Source organism: Canis lupus, chromosome X (assembly GCF_048164855.1).
Source record: "Canis lupus baileyi chromosome X, mCanLup2.hap1, whole genome shotgun sequence".
Lineage (NCBI taxonomy): Eukaryota > Metazoa > Chordata > Mammalia > Carnivora > Canidae > Canis > Canis lupus.
The window spans coordinates 106,809,474-106,827,098 of NC_132876.1; the positions used below are offsets into that span (position 1 = coordinate 106,809,474).

The 17,625-nt window shown below is 38.1% G+C and overlaps 1 long non-coding RNA gene across 1 annotated transcript; it reads right to left on the minus strand.

Moving 5' to 3' along the window:
• Positions 1-10,831: 10,831 nt before the first annotated feature.
• LOC140627540 (uncharacterized) lies at positions 10,832-14,446 on the minus strand. Its single transcript, XR_012026228.1, has 3 exons — positions 14,321-14,446; positions 12,506-12,612; positions 10,832-12,384 (listed from the first exon to the last, which is right to left on the minus strand). It is a non-coding gene; the product is annotated as an uncharacterized lncRNA (long non-coding RNA).
• Between the last annotated feature and the right edge of the window lie 3,179 nt (positions 14,447-17,625).

Here is a 17,625-nt window from a genome sequence, read left to right on the forward strand (position 1 = left end):
AAGTATTTTTGCATGGATTTTCTGGCCCTGGGGATAGTGACAGCAAATATTTAATTCCTGTCCCTCCTTTCCCTGCCTTCTGAGCTGTTTGGTTCCCCACAGTGATGCCTTCAAGTTTTCCGACCTGTGCACCATTGAGTAGCCCCCATGTTAATATTGGTCCCAAAGAAATAGCACTAAAAAGGAAATAGATAAATTAACAGTCAGCAGTATACTTCAAAGCCAAGTAAAAATGACTTGGGGATCACTCTGTAGTTGGGATTATCTGTCTTACCTCTCTTCCACTATTGAAAGGTAACAGGGCATTTCTTTCTGGCTATCATAGTCCTTTTTGTGAACTTTCCCTTCTCCGTTATTTCTGGGCGGAATCGTATTGTGATGTAAAACACCGTACCACTTACAAGAGTGGGGAGAAATGCAGCAGTCCTCACTGTTAGGATTTGGGGGTAAATGTAAAAGCAAATGACTACCACTTTAGGGATTATCTATTACCTCAGCTTCAAAATAAGCAACCACATTATTTTTCTATCTCAATTTCTAGTATTTGGGGCCTATTCCAGTTTTATTTCCAGGACCACTGTTTGGAATTAGGCAGAAAAATGGAGGCATTAGAATCTGGACAACAAAATGTTGATTTGAAACTACTGGTTTATATGAATTTTTAAATCGCCAAGGAAATTTTCAAAACTTTAGCTTTCAGCTTTTATACTTTAAAAGTTTATTTCCAGCCTCTCTTAAACCCTTGGCTGTTTATCACTTTCTCTGAATTATTAACACCAAACACTTCAGTGATATAGTTGTAGCTTCTATATGGTGCTGAGGCTCCCAGTTCACTTGTGTTCAGCTGCAAAAGAAAAAATAATTAAAAAGCTTTTCTTCCCCGGGTTCCCCACATAAAAGTCACTGCTCTATGGAGATTACCATCTGGAAGCTAATTCTGAAGTTGTTAATGGCAAGAATCAGAGCAATTGGCATGTGTTTTAAACACACGGTTTAAGGTTTAAGACGATCTCTCCCACTCATTTGTGAGAGCTGTGTGACATAGCACTATATTCTCTCTAGGGGGTTCCAGCAAAGTCTTTTCCTTCATTTGCTTTAACTGGCTTGTGAAGCATTTTTAGAGAGTGTAGATTAACTCCCGAACACAAAGCAAATCTGTGCTACTTGATTTGTTGTAAAACCATAACACGTTTTCCATTGATTTCCAGCCTAGCCACAAACATTCTTCAGACTTCCCCTCACTCCTAGGCTTGAACACACTTGAATGGAAAAGAAACTGCCTCTCATTTCAACAAACTGATTCCAAGTGCCCATGGGAGGAAGGACAAGGAAAAGAGTCCGTGTTTCAAGAACAATAGGAATCTAGGAAAAGTACACAAGTTCCCAAACCATCTTGTACAAACTTCGCGACCACCTGTCAACAGGCAGGTATTTTCCTGACAGCCTGCAAAATATCCCGAAACATTCCTACTTTTAACAGTGTCTCGAGGTAGGCATACTAAATGATGATGAAAAGCCAAGAACTAAAATACTGTGGGATACTGGAGGTTTTCATTTCTTTCTTTCTTTTTTTTTATTTTTATTTATTTATGATAGTCACACACAGATAGAGAGAGAGAGGCAGAGACACAGGCAGAGGGAGAAGCAGGCTCCATGCACCGGGAGCCCGACGTGGGTTTTGATCCCGGGTCTCCAGGATTGCGCCCTGGGCCAAAGGCAGGCGCCAAACCACTGCGCCACCCAGGGATCCCTCATTTCTTTCTTAAATTGCAATGTTACCTTTCAGTCACCTAAATTTCTTAGGGTTCTTATTTTTGTTTCCAGCCCTGGAGAATCTGTGCTAGTTTGTTTAGTTCCTTTGCAAAGGAAAAGCATCCTACTAACGTTGGGTAAGTTGGGAATGGCACCAAAACCAGGAGCAGGCTATTTTCTCAATCTTCCTTCCCGCTTTAAGCAGGTTGCAGAGATCTTAGCTAGGAGTGCTCCCATGATGACATATCAAGATTTTACGTGTCAAGATTTCAAGGAACAGAACAGGCAGGCATTTAAAGTTAAAAATGTCATGCACACAGAACATGGTAAGTTCCAACAGAGCTTTGCCATCACGGAACCGCAGATTTGACAATCATTAATTTGCTATTAATAAGTCTTACTGTTGGGGGGACTCACTTCGCCAGCCACAGGAAGAGTTTCTTCTTTAGACAGCCGTTGCTTTAAGCGGTCTGTCAAATTGCTTCAGACATTCAAGGTAAGAAAGAGATGTAATTAAATCTTTTCAATAGACTAGCTCAGCACTCATCTGCTGCCACTGATAGATCCAATTTGGGAGTTGCTGAGATTTCTTTACTTTCTCCCTTAATACATTTTTTAAATGATCCTGAATGCTTTAAATACTTATCAATCCATAGTAGAATTGGTGTTACTTGGTAATGTTAAAACCATTTCTTCATCCGATAAACAAAGAAAACGTACCTGGGTAAACTACCAGGCTAGTTTTTGCTAATACTCACAGTGTGTGTGACATATATGACACGTATACGTTGGTATATTGTTCTTGCCTTATGTTTTGGGTTGACATACAGTGGAACAGCCAAGGATGAGGTTGTCTGTCAAAGTACTTAATCGTAGATTGTTTCTCCCCAATTTTTTTTCTCGGGTATTGCAAATTAAGTGTAAACAGAAACTTCAGTTCAGATTCAAGAGGGGGTGGGAAAACCCTGTTTCAGGCGGGGACCTCATGCAGTGTTAGATAGACTCCGCTGCTCTGTGTTTGGGTCCCCTACCTGCTGTGACCTAAGGAGCACACCTATTTGTCATTGCCATCCCACTTCACCTGCTCCCTGGTCCCACCTTCTCCCGTCACACCCTTAGTTTCCTTCAGCTTTGTCCTAGATCCTTGACCTTCCTACCTCAGGGAGGACAGAATAAATTCCAGGAGTGTGTGTCTTACTGTAAATGTGTGGGAAAGGCTGCAGTCTGAGCACAAGTAAAGGTCACCTTGCAGCTTCTCCTGCTTGTTCTGTGCCCTTTGTGAATAGTAATAGTAAATATATCAGTTCTTAGCCTTGGGGGTAGTTCTAAATACCAGACTCATGGAGAAATCCAATGGGAAAATAGTAGTCTCTCTGTAAAGGGTTTCTCAGGCCTTGTGCTACTAAAATCAGCTATTTTGCCTTGAGAAAAATGGCCTTTTCACTTATGTGCGAAAGTTGTTCTATCATGAATGGAAAAGTGTCTTAAAATGTCAGCAGAGCCCCCATAGGAAGGATTCTCCACTTGCTCATTTCTGCTGATTATCCTGTTGAGTTGCTTAGCGTCTGTGCTTTTAAAACATTCTGAGATTGCTGCTGAAAGACATTTGTCGCTGAGAGCTACCAGTGGTACGGTAAAGACTTACTCCACTGTGCCATACAAGGAAAACTGTGGTTCCTGAAGCTAGAATAAATTGAGCGGTTTCCGTGGTGTGCCTTTTGGGGGTGCCAAAGAAGTTAGGAACATGTATTAAATTGCACCAATGCCTTCCAGTCTGGTTGGGAAAGGCAAAACATACACAAATGGAAAACTAGCAAAGATTTACCAAGCAACAAATTGAATAACATATGTAATAACTATTGTATCTGTCAGCTAGTGCTACTAACAACCACACAATTTCAGTGGTTTATATTACAAATTGATTTCTCTGTGATTCAGCTGGAGTGGGGCTCCCAAAGCTCCTAGAGAAGAGAGCAAAACAAGCAATTCCTCCTAAGGCACAGTCGTGAAGTAGCACACAGTCGGATGTGTCAGTACAGCATCGCCTAAAGTGAATCACCTGGCCAAGTCCAGTATCAGTGGGGCATGGAAATACATTCTTCCTGTAAGGTAGGAAGGGGAGTGAGTAAGTACTGGAAAGAACCCCTAATCTACCACAATTATACTGATTATTAAGTGCAGAAGTAACATGGAATATTAGGGGAATCTGTAGAGTGGGGGGGTCAGAACAAGAGTTTTGAGAACTCTAGGAACTACAGATGCGTTCTTGGCAGTGATAGTTATAATCTATGACTCACGGCCTATCTCTCAACTGTCTAAAATGCTTCACAGTTTGTTCAGTCAGCAAGGATAAGTTACAGTTTTCTCATCTTCAGTGAAAAGAGAGAAAATGCAGTAGGTTTTCTAAACCAGGACATATTAGAAAAGAAAATGTATTCTTTCATTATAAAAATAGTGGGTTTTTTTGACTAATTCTTTTTCAGTGGTATTTTTATGAAGAAATATGGTGATATTTTACACCTCCTTTAGTAGATCTTGCTAATTGTTGCAGCCTGCCTCCAAGCTGCAGTTCCCCTGGATTAAAATGTGCTTCACCACCACTCTGGTCCTCTAAGCTGGTCCTCCCTGAGATTTCTGTCCACCTGATATCCTCTGAATAATGTATCCATGGATGGTTATGCAGAGGAATATTGCTACGATCTTGTCACATATGTAGTTTGTCTACATTTACCCCTTTCAGGACTGTGTGATTTTTAAGCCTCCAGTATGTTCTTTAGAGTAAGTATGTATATAAGAAGGATGAAGAAGGATATGGAGAAAAGCTTTCCGTCTTTCCTTTAAATAGCTACAACAGGATTGAGTCATCCGGATGACAATTACAATTCATTAACAAGGGGAGAAGGTCCAAATGCAGAACTGGGACACCAATATGTACAATTACATTGTAAGAAATGCCAAGTATATCTCTGACTGGCTATATGACCTTGGAGAGGCACATTCTCCAGGGTACACTTTTTCCCTGTTTATTTTTTTATTTTTTTAAAGATTTTATTTATTTATTCATGAGAGACACACAGAGAGAGAGAGAGGCAGACACAGGCAGAGGGAGAAACAGGCTCCATGTAGGGAGCCCGATGTGGTACTCGATCCCGGGATTCCAGGATCACTCCCTGGCCCAAAGACAGGCGCTAAACTGCTGAGTCACCCAGGCGTCCCTTTTTCCCTGTTTAAAAAAAAAAAAAAAAAAAAAAAGATTGGACTTTACCATTTTAGTGCTAGTGCACTATTTTAATTGAGCACGTGCTTTCCCCCCTCCCCTTTTATTCAATTTACTTAAACTAAAACAAAAACAAAAGCAATTGATCCATTTCTCCTACCTCTCACCTCTGGCAACCATCAGTCTGTCCTCTATATCTGTCAGCTTAGTTTTTTGTTTGTTTGTTTTAGGTTCTACATGTGAGACAGATCAGACAGTATTTGTCTTTCTCTGTCTGACTTATTTTACTTAGCGTAACACCCTCATGATCCATCTGTGTTGTCACAAATGGCATGATTTCATTCTTTTTCTATAACTGACTAGTAATCTATTCTCTCTGTATGCCCCAGATTATTTATCTATTCATCATCCATTGATGGACACTTTAGGTCGATTCCATATCTTGGCTATTGTAAATAATGCTGCAATGAACATGGGATGCAGCTATCTTTTTGAATTAGTGTTTTCATTTTCTTTGCATAAATACACAGAATTGGAATTGCTGGATCATATGGTAGTTCTTTGTTTAATTTTTTTGAGGAACCTCCACACTGTTTTCCATGGTGGCTCTACCAATTTATATTCCCACCAACAATACGCAAGGGTTCCCTTTTCTCCATGTCTTTACCAACACTTGTTATTTCTAGTCTTTTTGATAATAGCCATTCTGACAAGTGTAAGGCAGTATCTTATTGTGGTTTTAATATGCATTTCCCTGATGATTAATGACATAGAACATCTTTTCATATACCTGTTGGCCATCCATCTCTATGTCTTTTTTGGAAAACTGTCTATTCACATCTTCAAATTGTGTTTTGTTTTGTTTTTTGTTTTTTTGTTTTTTGCTATTGAGTTGAATGAGTTCTTTTTTATGTTTTGGATATTAACTGCTTATCAGATACATGATATGCAAACATTTTCTCCCATTCTCATTTTGTTGATGGTTCTTTCACTGCGCAGAAGCTTTTTAGTTTGATATAGTCCCACTTAATAATTTTTACTTTTGTTGCTTTTGGTGTCAAATTAAAAAGGGGAGGGAAGATTGGACTGGATGGACTTTAGAATTTTAGTGCTGGTTCTCTCAAGCTCAGGTAGTAAAATTTTAAATTCTAGGATCAGATTAGCATAAAATAAAATACAGGGAGCACAGAATTCACATTGACATAGGGAGACAAAAAAAAATGAACACAATCAAGATTCTTCCATTGAGGACAGGAGCACAATTCATAGAATAAGGGTGTTCAGGAAGCAGAGTTAGACATACAGGATCAAAGTTCCAAGGCGAGCCGCTTGGCTCACCCTGACAGCCAGCCTGTGCATCAGAAGTCTGATGCTGGAGTGCTAAGTTGCTCCTAGAAGAGCATTACCTTTGGCGCCATGGGCAAGAAGAGGTTGAGTAGTAGGGCTTTGTAGATGATAAAGTTATTCACCTCACAAATTGGTAGTTCACAGATGATGCTTTAAGTCCCTAGCTGTACATATCATAGACAGTGTTCCTTTTTATCTGTTAGAAAAGCTTTTCTTCCTCATTGTAAGATTTGGCTAGATTCTATCTTTGAGGTTCCCCAGAGTTATGATTGCTTAAAGAAGACATTAGTTCCACTGAATCCTTGGAAAATGCTTCCTATTGGGAACTTCTTATTTTGATTTTCAACATAAACCACCCACATTTGGGTTCCTTTAATAATTACAATAATTTGATTTTAAAAAACTTATAATAAGCCCCTTGCTTCTCTCTCTCTGTCTCTCTCTCTCTCTCTCTCTGTCAAATAACTAAATAAAATCTTTTAAAAGAGGTGGGGGCGGTTGGTACCTGGTGACTCAGTTCGCCATCAGCCTTCAGCTCAGGTCATGATCCCAGGGTCCTGAGATCTAGCCCTGCATCGGGCTCCCTGGTTGATGGGGAGCCTGCTTCTCCCTCTCCCTCTGCCTGCTGCTCCTCCTGCTTATTCTCTCTGTCAAATAAGCAAATAAAGTCTTTAAAAATGTAATAAGAATATTCTGAGATTTAGTGTGCCCCTGTTTCTTGCAGGAAATTTCAGATAAGATATATGGAATAGTATGTATTTTGCACTGTATAATGTTAATGAGTAACTGTTAATTTTGAAATTGGAGAGATATGGGAATCATGTTCAAGGTCATTTGTAGGACTTTTATTTAAAGATATGAGGACTTTTATCTAAAGATATGTTCCAAATTCTAGGACTCTTTATGCAGTGACAGGAGAAAAGCAATGATCAAAGACTTGCAAAACACAGGTAGTTAGTAGATTTCTCTGAATGGAATTATCTTTTTTTTCCATTTGAATCATGTCTTTAAGACATCCTGCATGTTAAGGTCAGCAATGATTAATTTAGAAATGGTGAATGTTAATTGAAGGCACAGTTTCAGAAGAAACCTTTTAAACACTTGGCTCATGCTGGTTAATTAGAAGGGCAAAAAATTACCCCATTGTGCAAATATAGGGAGAGCTTCTTCTTCCCAGTAATGTGAATACATATTTTTTGGGTAGTTTGAAAAGGGAGGAAGTCATTAGGCAGGTGAGATGAGTAAGGTGACATTGACTTTGAGGTTTTAAATCATTTCCAATATTAGGCTTTATGGAACCATACCAATGTACCTGGTCCACATCCAACGAGGAGACAAAAGCCAAAGTTATAAAGCAATAAAAAGTATGGAACTATACACCATGGTTTTGTATTTGAAGGTAAATGCAAACCCAATGGCAAAAGTGTTCTAGGATTTCTCCTACCATAACTTTTGATCTGACAGTCAATGATGTAATCTCAAGAACACCACAGTTGGCCAAGCATTGGAAGGATCAATTACTCAGATAAAGCCATTTCTTTATATTTATTGTTGGTTTGACCAAACCTGTAATTGAAGAGTTGTTCAGAATTGCCCTTGCTTCCCTTTCAAATAGCCTAAAATGGCAGACATTTTTATGAATAGCTAAGATTTTATTATTTTTTTCTTATATAAAATATTTTTATTATAAAAATCAAACAATACAGAAAGGTAGGAATAGAAAACTAAAACTACTCTTCTCCTTCCATGCTCATTTCTGCATCATAGATAACTGTGGTCATGCTAAAATACATTTTTTTCATTTTTATAAAATACATTTTTGTATATATTGAATAGCTAAGATTTTAAATACGACTTCAGAGCCTTTCCAATTCCTTGTGATGAGGTAGAGGCAATTTAAATAACCAAGGGGAAATTACATGAGGTTGAGATTATTTGCAGCATGTTAAATTACTGCAGTGTGTGTTGCGAAGTGAGATACACTCACACAGGATTCATTACACTACAAGGGAGATTCTGGGACCCTTTTTAGGAAACCTCCTAATTCATCATAGTGATTGAGTGTGTTTCTTGCTTACCACTTCATCCCAGTGAGGCAAATCTGTTAAAATTAAGCACTGATGGCAACAGTGGCAGGGAGAAGGCTGAAGACAATCATTGGCTACAGTGCTAGGATAATGGGGTGCAGGGTGTAGTTATGAATTGATGTATCATCTTAAAGTAATGCTTTCTTCTTTCTCTTTTCTCCTCTGTACACCCCCATTCTGAGCCATTGGGATACTCTGAATGCTTGGTTTCCAAAAGAGGAAATCATTTGAATGTTCCAATTTCTTATAACTAGAGATAATGATTAAGAACCAGTTTCCATTCTAGCCCTTGTTTTTTTGTTTTGACAACCATATAGACATAGCCATTGGATAGAAGTTATAGGGCCTACTCATTTCTATTTTGAATACTTTTTTTTCTGGTAAGCTGAGCACAATATCTCTATCTCATGATTTTTGAATGATTTATATTGAAATCTATATACTAACTGAAGTTTTGACAAAATATTTTGTTACAATATGCATATTTTATTTCTTTATCAAGATATATTACAAAAATGTAAATATACTTAAAAACTACATTTTTAGAACACACTCACTAAAAATCAACATCTATTTATCATATATATGTTGTGTATATTTTAAAGCTCACTTGATACCAGAAAGAAATTCCATATACTGTCTTATTCCTTCACAAATAGCAGAATATGCTGTGAGGAGGGAAGGAAAGAGTAAAACATCTTTTCACTGTGATCCCATCCTCTATAATCCTATGCATGATGTTCTGTAGAAATTAAAATGAATTTGGTATTGGTAGTAGTTGATTTGATTATTCAGGTAAATTCATGCAATCAATCAATAACAATGTTTGTCTTGATCAAAGTAGGAAAGGATTTTATTGTTATATAAATACAATAAAATCCTTTAAAATTTTAAGAAAGGACTACATTTATTAATCATTTAGATAAAATAGTAGAGTTTTTTGTTTTTAAATATGGCACCCAACTATTTTTTTCCTGTGGAGTTCTGTTATGTAGGCTCCCAGTCTACATACAGTATGGTGGGTTGTGTACAAGCCATGAGTAAAGAGAGGGTCTAAATCTCCATACAAGGTCCCTTCCCTTCTTATGAGTTAGACAGGGAGGCAACAAGGTAATCCTTGGGTAATGAAGAGATTCTAATATACACCTTACATCCTTGGAACCATACTACATCCATGTGTTAAAGTTCAAAAATAACAGAAATCAAACCCACGAACTACTGAAGTAGTAATTAGTAAAAGCTTATTGTGCATGCTTCAGAAAGACAGTTTGTACACCTGGAGCACTCAAACTAAAATACGGAATGAGGCTCCAGGGGTATACTGTTATAAAGCACCTTATATAATAAGTCATTGACTATTTATTCTTTATAGTGATTGGTTATAATATTGGAATTTCCTTAACCACCAACCAATTCTCCATTGTTTATCTCATATCAACCTTAGGCAAGAGTTCAGATTTTGCTTATGATTTCCAGAGGCATAAGCAAGAAATGACCCAGGTCAAGTTAATCTTGGAAAATAAGCTAAATTAAGCTTTGTTTGTATGACTACACTGGTTTTGTCTGCTCAGAGAAGTCTCAAGGCTAGTCCCCATTTGTTTCTGATTTTAACAAATCCTCCCTTCTGGTCATTCTCGCAGCAGGCTGAGAGTATTACCAACCAGGATAGCCTTATTCTCAGTTACCACTATTGATGTAGTCTGGCTGAAAAATCACACATATGGAGTTTTCATCCAGTTAAGATGTCACGCCAGAGGGCCATGTAGTCACCATCTTTATCATTTATGGGGTTACTGTTTATTTCACCCAGTTGTCTTATCCTGATGGATACCATTTGGTATGTGGGTGGCTGCCGACAGGCATTAAGTTAAGTATACAATGCACTAGAGAGGTTAATATGACTCTAAGGAGAACAGTAGCCAAAGATTGAAAAATTTCCCAGAGTAGAGATTCCCAGGAGCCAAGATTTAACCAGTTAAATAATTCAGATGCGTGTCATTTTTAAAAAGTTATTTACAGAGGCACAATATGATGCACTAATCAATTCCATATCTTCCCGATTACTCAGAACAGAGCGAACAAGGAGGTATTTCATTTCAGGAGGTGGCATTGTAGGTGAGTTTTCACCTAAATTAAGCCTCTATATGATATGAGCAATCAGGTCATTTAATGAGAGGCATTCCTATGAAAACAAAAGAAAAGCAAAGGTTAATAGTTTTAGCAAATTATAATAAATTCAGTTTCTGAGTTTGAAGAGCAGCCAGTTGAGAAGATTTCTTTTTTTAAAAAATAAATTTATTTTTTATTGGTGTTCAATTTGCCAACATACAGAATAACACCCAGTGCTCATCCCGTCAAGTGCCCTCCTCAGTGCCCATCACCCATTCACTACCACCCCCCGCCCTCCTCCCCTTCCACCACCCCTAGTTCGTTTCCCAGAGTTAAGAGTCTTCATGTTCTGTCTCCCTTTCTGATATTCTAGATGTCGGGTTCCAAGCATCTTCAGATGAAGTAAGGGCAAGCAGTGGCAATCTGACATATTTTCCTGGTTTGCAGCTTGAATGTCTGTAGTGATCTTTCTGAGTGGCCGCATAGCCACAGGTATGAAGATTGTCCACACATGAGCTGTTGTGGTGATTTCTCTGAAGTTTATACCAAGCCGTCTAGCTTTAGCTTCTATGGCTTGGGGAAGGAGGGCAGCTTTAGTTTCATACTGATTCCAAGTCATAAGAATGGGCGAAAATTGGTTGTGTTAGCTTGGAGAATTCTAGCCACATACTGGAGGAAACTAGAATCCAGGATCCAGTCCAATTTCTACAGGCCAAAAACAAAATCTCAAAAACAATTACCATAAAAAAAGAATGAGATCTTGCTCTTTGCCACGACATGGATGGAGCTAGAGGGTGTAACACAAAGGGAAGTAAGTCAGAGAAAGACAAATACCATATGATTTCACTCATATGATTTGCTTATGATTTCCAGAGGCATAAGCAAGAAATGACCCAGGTCAAGTCAATCTTGGATAATAAGCTAAATTAAGTTTTCTTAATAGGTGGAATATAAGAAACAAAACATGAGAGAAGAAGGGGAAAAAGAGAGAGGCAAACCTGTCTTAGGAGAGGAGGAATCTTAGATCGGACTTTCAAGAACCTCTCAAGGCTAGGAAGTTAAGCCCCGGATTTCTCCAATTGTGCCCTGTTACACAGAGAACAGAATCTTATTGAATTTATGCAAACACATAAATCATCATGAAAAATAAGAGTATTTGATAAGAGAGTTTACGAATTCTGGGGAAATTATGTAGGGAGAATCAGATAAATGTTTCACCCTTTGTTGCAAAAATACACTTTACCAAATTGCTGTAAGTTAATAGATAGCTTAACAGAGAGGAGGAAAGGGGAGTACTGTCAACCTGGAAAGAAAACATTAAAGAACTACCATTGTTTTATTTGTTTTTAAAGATTTTATTTATTTACTCCTGAGTGACACAGAGAGAGAGAGAGGCAGAGACATAGGCAGAGGGAGAAGCAGGCTCCATGCAGGGAGCCCGATGTGGGACTGGATCCCAGGACCTCAGGACCCCAGGATCATGACCTGAGCCAAAGGCAGATGCTCAATCACTGAGCCACCCAGGGGCCCCAGAACTAGCATTGTTTTAAATGAACTCATGAAAATTATAATCCTCATCAGTTGATTCAGTCTTAAGTAATTAATTTTCATTTTGCTTCATCTTGGATTAGCAGCTTTTTTAATCAATCAGGTTTCCATTAATGTTTTAGAAATCTTTACCCAGTTCCCTGTTTTGATCTTAAAGTTAGTAGGATCCTGCACTTCAGAGTACTTGTCAGAATCTTCTCCATGATCTGTGTAAAGGTGAAGCACTTTTGTCTGTAGTTCACTGTCAGTGTTTTCAGAGAAGACTCGAGGGTAAAACAGTATCTGTGAGTGGCAGAAGACTTTAACATAGCCATAGTTAAAGATCTGTTGAGAGTCCACATACACACACCAAAACATATTATGCAAATGAGTTATCCATTCAACCAAAGTGACAAAAGATCTCAAAGGCAAATACACAAAGTTACAGAGTTATAAAAAACCTTACCTCTTTTAACAGAGGAGACTCCATTATTTTTCTAAGTAATTAAAGACTTGATAAAGACAATGTGAAGCCCTGGAAATATTTTCATAAGCCACAAGAATTTTTGCTTCCTAGGGAGATTACATGAGAGTAAAGAAACTTTGCATCTAATTTCTTATTAGAGCAGATCAGTAATCTTTTTTTTACAAGATTTTATTTATTTATTCATGAATTGTATGTGTGTGAAATCACACACACACACACACACACACACACACACAGAGGCAGAGGGAGAACCAGGCTCCCTGCAGGGAGCCCGACATGGGACTCCATGCCAGGTCCCCAGGATCAGGCCCTGGGCCAAAAGCGGCGCCAAACCACTAGGTCACCCAGGCTGCCCGCAGATCAGTAATCTTAAAAACAACAACAACAACAATAAAACTGCCCTTTCAGCAGAGAGAAAACCAAATTCTAATTCTGCCTCAGCACACTTTTAGTATTAAAATTCTTCATTTTTTAAACTTAATTATATCCATTCTGATCTTGCCTTGACCACATAAAATTCATTTCTGAAGATTCCTTTTCTATAAATGTTCTATAACTTTCTATATCCATCCAGCTTTTGCCCTATATTCTTCCTTTCCTAATCTGGAACAATCATTTTTACTGTAGAATAAATTTACTTTCTTTTTTCTTTTAACAAAAGCACTCCCATGTCATTAATACCTTTTCTTTTTTTTTTAAGATTTTATTTATTTATTCATGAGAGACACACACACACACAGAGGCAGAGACACAGACAGAGGGAGAAGCAGGCTCCATGCAGGGAGCCTGACATGGGACTCGATCCCGGGTCTCCAGGATCAGGCCCTGGGCTGAAGGTGGCGCTAAACCGCTGAGCCACCCGGGGTTGCCCTCATTAATACCTTTTCTCATTCAGAGAACACATTCTATTTTCCTTACCTATGCTCCACATGCAATCTTCTTTTTTCATCCATATTATTTGTAATAGTTGCATTTTTACATATTTATTATCAATTTTAACTACTAGTAATCTTTGTTTTTCCAGGGAAAATTAGAAAGCGGGCAAGTGTGAACTGTCTTTTAACATCCTATTATTAACATCCTGTAGTAGATCAGCAATTTATATTTCATAATTTCTAGAAGTATATTCTTTCTCATGGTAAATTTTTCATTATGGCTCAAGACCTGTTTATTAAAAGACCCAAATAACTCTCTGGGATAAAAAAGGCACCAAAAGTAGATAAACCTAAACTTATGCTTAGCATTTAATGTTTCTCTTATTTGGAAATGATTTAGATATTCAATGAATATCCATTATTTTTGTTTAACTTAGTATAAAATTTAATTTACATTTGTTTAAAATTCTGGCTTTCAACAGTTATGCTTGGATTGGACATCAAACAGCTATCATCTTAAGTTATTTTTCTTGTTGGCAAATTTTAAGAAATGCCTGCTTTTATTAAACCAACAAACTTGAACTAGCTTTCATTTATCAAAGTTATCCCAGATTATTTGAACTTGAAAAGCATTTGGGTTAGTTTCTATATTTCTGAGAGTATACTTGATTTTTATAAATGCTTAATTTTCTTTAAGCCAATTAAATGGAGCTCTTTACAAATTAATCCTGGCAATACCATCCAGAGGTAGAGAAATATCACATATCTATAACAACATACAGACATAGACATGATACACGTACAAATACCAACATAGATCTTACAGATTTTGTTTTAAAAATTTTAGCCATGTCTCAAAACTCAAAAGAATAGTTACATCGAAATTGTGTTTCTAGTGGGTGAACTAAATTAAGGTTACCTGCTCAGATGGCCAAACTGTTTTACTAAGGATTTTTTTTTATTTGCATACTGTAAGGTTCTTTTTAGAGCTATTTTTTGAAGTCTTTTTGTCTTCTAGAAGCTTCTGCATGCTAATCAGAGAATGTCTTCCATTGTCTCTAAGAGGTTTAGAATCCTCTCTCTTAAGGATGCCTCTGAAGGTGGACTTACCTACGTTAAAGTTTCCCTAGAGTGGCCATTACAATTCCAAGAGTTCACCCGATTTCCAAAAAGGTATCAGATTCTGGTCCATTGACGAGGTGGAACGTATCTGTGTCTTTAGGTTCCCTCAGATATCTTGCCTATGAGGGGCCTTGTTTCCCAATGGGTGCCCCAAAACACAGGAAATCGTATGCGTTCTTTCCTTTTGAAAAGAACAGAGTGACCTAACAAGAAGCTTCAACAAACAAAGATCTAAAGGAGTATGCGTGGTACAGTTAGTTAGAGAGCTTGAAACACAAAGAGAATAGAGTGAGCTCTATTCTCCAAGAGAGGCTGACCCTCAAACTCCAGGGCTGGTGAGAAAGCAGTGGGCTCAGTGGGCTCTGTGCCAACAGGCACACAGAGTCACTGGGGGTCTTCGCTGGATCCCACTGCTGGTGCCATGAAATGTCCATTCAGAAATCACAGAAGTAGAACCACTGAACCATTGAAATAGGAGTTAGTAGTTCATTGTGTACATATCAGTAAGACAGTTGGCAACCATGAGCCCTCAAACCAGAACCTGGAATGAGGCTGGGGAGTATACGTTATGAAGGAGCTTAGGTAATGAGAAAGCAGACTGTCTTCTCTTCACGGTGATTGGATATAGTATGAGGATTTTCTTAAATGATAGGTAGTCGGTCAGTGGTTGCCTCATGTCAACCTTGGGAAACAGTACATAAGCAAGAAATGACTCAGGTCAAGTTAGTCTTTGAAAGTAAGTAGATTAAGCTTTGTATGCCTAAAGTGGTTTCATCTGCTAAGAGAATTTTCAAGGCTGGTCTCCATTTGTTTTAGATTTTAACATGTGCATATCTAAATTATTTTTCATGAATTATCTACATAAGCAAATGAGAGGAGGTATAGAAAAGGAACATTTAAACAATTATACTGAAAACATATGCTTTGTCAAACATATTTATTAATGCATCATAAAAAGTTTCCGAGAACATATGTGAATTCATAAAACCTGTCAGGGGAGTTGGATGCTCTTTAAAAAATAAATAAATAATTTTTTTAAAAGCTTGTGCAATTATCACTGAGTGTTCATGGTGTTCCCCGAGTAATGGAAAGATAACTATACAAATATTAATGTGGCCAAACAAAACCCAGTTTCAGCAGAGCAGGAAACCATAGCAACTCCTCTTTTTCACTCTGAAATAACAGAAAAAAAAATTGTAACCTGACAGTGATCTCAAAACAACATACTTCTGCCTAAGCATTGTTTAATTTTATATTATTTACACCCAGTAGAACTATTCCGTTATAGCCTCCATGGTCTAAAAGTTTTTCCCCTCAGAATTTTATGGACAAAGGGAAAGATCTGTGGTGTGTTTTATTACTTCTGATAGCAAAGTGCATATTTTAACACTAATACTTTTCCCCCAGGGATATCTAAGGTTCTGTGTAATAAAAAAATTGGAAAAAGGTAAAAGATATACGATTTTATATAACCTCTAAGAAATCAAGATGGCAGGGCATAAATTGGGGGGCTTTTAAACCCACACGGAGAAGCCAATATAGATTGTCGAGTCCTATCAGACAATGATGTTCTAATCCAGACCCTGTTTCAAATGCTTATTTAGCTCATATAAACATACAGAACTTCACATTTGCCCTTCTCAGTGTCTCTGAGAGCAAGCTCCTGCTGCCACTCACCCAGGGAGAGGGTCCAGATTCTCAGAGCAGGAAGGTGTTGTTCCCTTCATTGGCGTAGCTGCAGCGAACACTCTGGTTACCCTGTTGGTCTCCCAGGCAGGGTCTTCTCCCACTCCTCCTCAATTAAAACAGCTCTGAGCGTTCATGGTGTATTTTCTGATAAGCTTTGATTTAAATAAAGGCTTCTGACCAAAAATAAGTAAGACGTTTGGACCAACTAATGGCTAGACGCTACCCTTTTCTTGCCTTCTTTCCTCTAGAAACCTTTCCATGAGAGGAAGTATGAACATATCTTTTTGATGAAACATTGTATAAAGACACTCTTTTTTCATTATCCTATTTAATTTTAACGTTGAAGTAAAGCCTTTTTAGGGGTAAACTGTAATATAAGATAAAAATCCAAAAGATCAGAGGTATTTCTGCTACTTTGAACCAAAGTTAGCTCACACTAGACTGACTTATTCCTTTCCCAATGAGTATGTATGGGTGGGGTTGGGGGTTGTGGTTTCAGCTTTCATTTATATGCATTTCAATATTTCAGGATCAAGCATAACATGGCTAGGATAAAAGCAAGTCCTCATTGTATTATACATAGAAATTACGCTTTAATACACCATAACCTGTACAACATTTGATAAGATTTATACTTTTAAAATGTTTGCCTCAAGGAGGGCACTTGTGATGAGCACTGGCTGTTGTATGGAAGTGCTGAATCACTAAACTCTACTCCAGAAACTAATATTACACTGTATGTTAACTACCTGGAATTTAAATATAAACTTGGAAAGGAAAAAAAATGTGTTCTTTTGTTAAGAAAATCTCATTCAATGTGGAGGAAATGACTTGTGTGTCCAGGGCAGGGGACTCGGATGAGGCAATAGTAACATAGAAGATCAGAAAGAGAGTTCAGAGACAAATTGTGAAATCACGGACTTTTGAGATTAGAAACACTGGCCAGGTCATTTGTGTCCACCTCCTCTGTGATGCACAGATTCCTTCTGCAGCATCACTAAGCCACCACAGTCCCCTCTCTGTCCTGTGTGGGTGAATGCATGACCTCCAGCCATTTCATTGTTTTACCGCCCTAATGACCAGAACTCCTTCCTGTTGTCAGAACCGTAACTTCTGCTGTTGGTCTCCTTTTGCCTCTGGAATGACAAAGAATCCTTTTCCTATGTCAATTCTTTTGGATGTCCAGAATCATTAAAAACAATACTCTGCTACCCTTGTTGTGTGATTTATGGCAGTCACATCCCATGAGCTCTGACAGTTTGCTCTTTGCCCAGAAGAGAGCTCTATGTGTTTTTTTTTTGTTTATTTTTTTTATTGGAGTTCGATTTGCCAACATACAGTATAATACCCAGTGCTCATCCCACCAAGTGCCCACCTCAGTGCCCGTCACCCAGTCACCCTGTCCCCCCACCC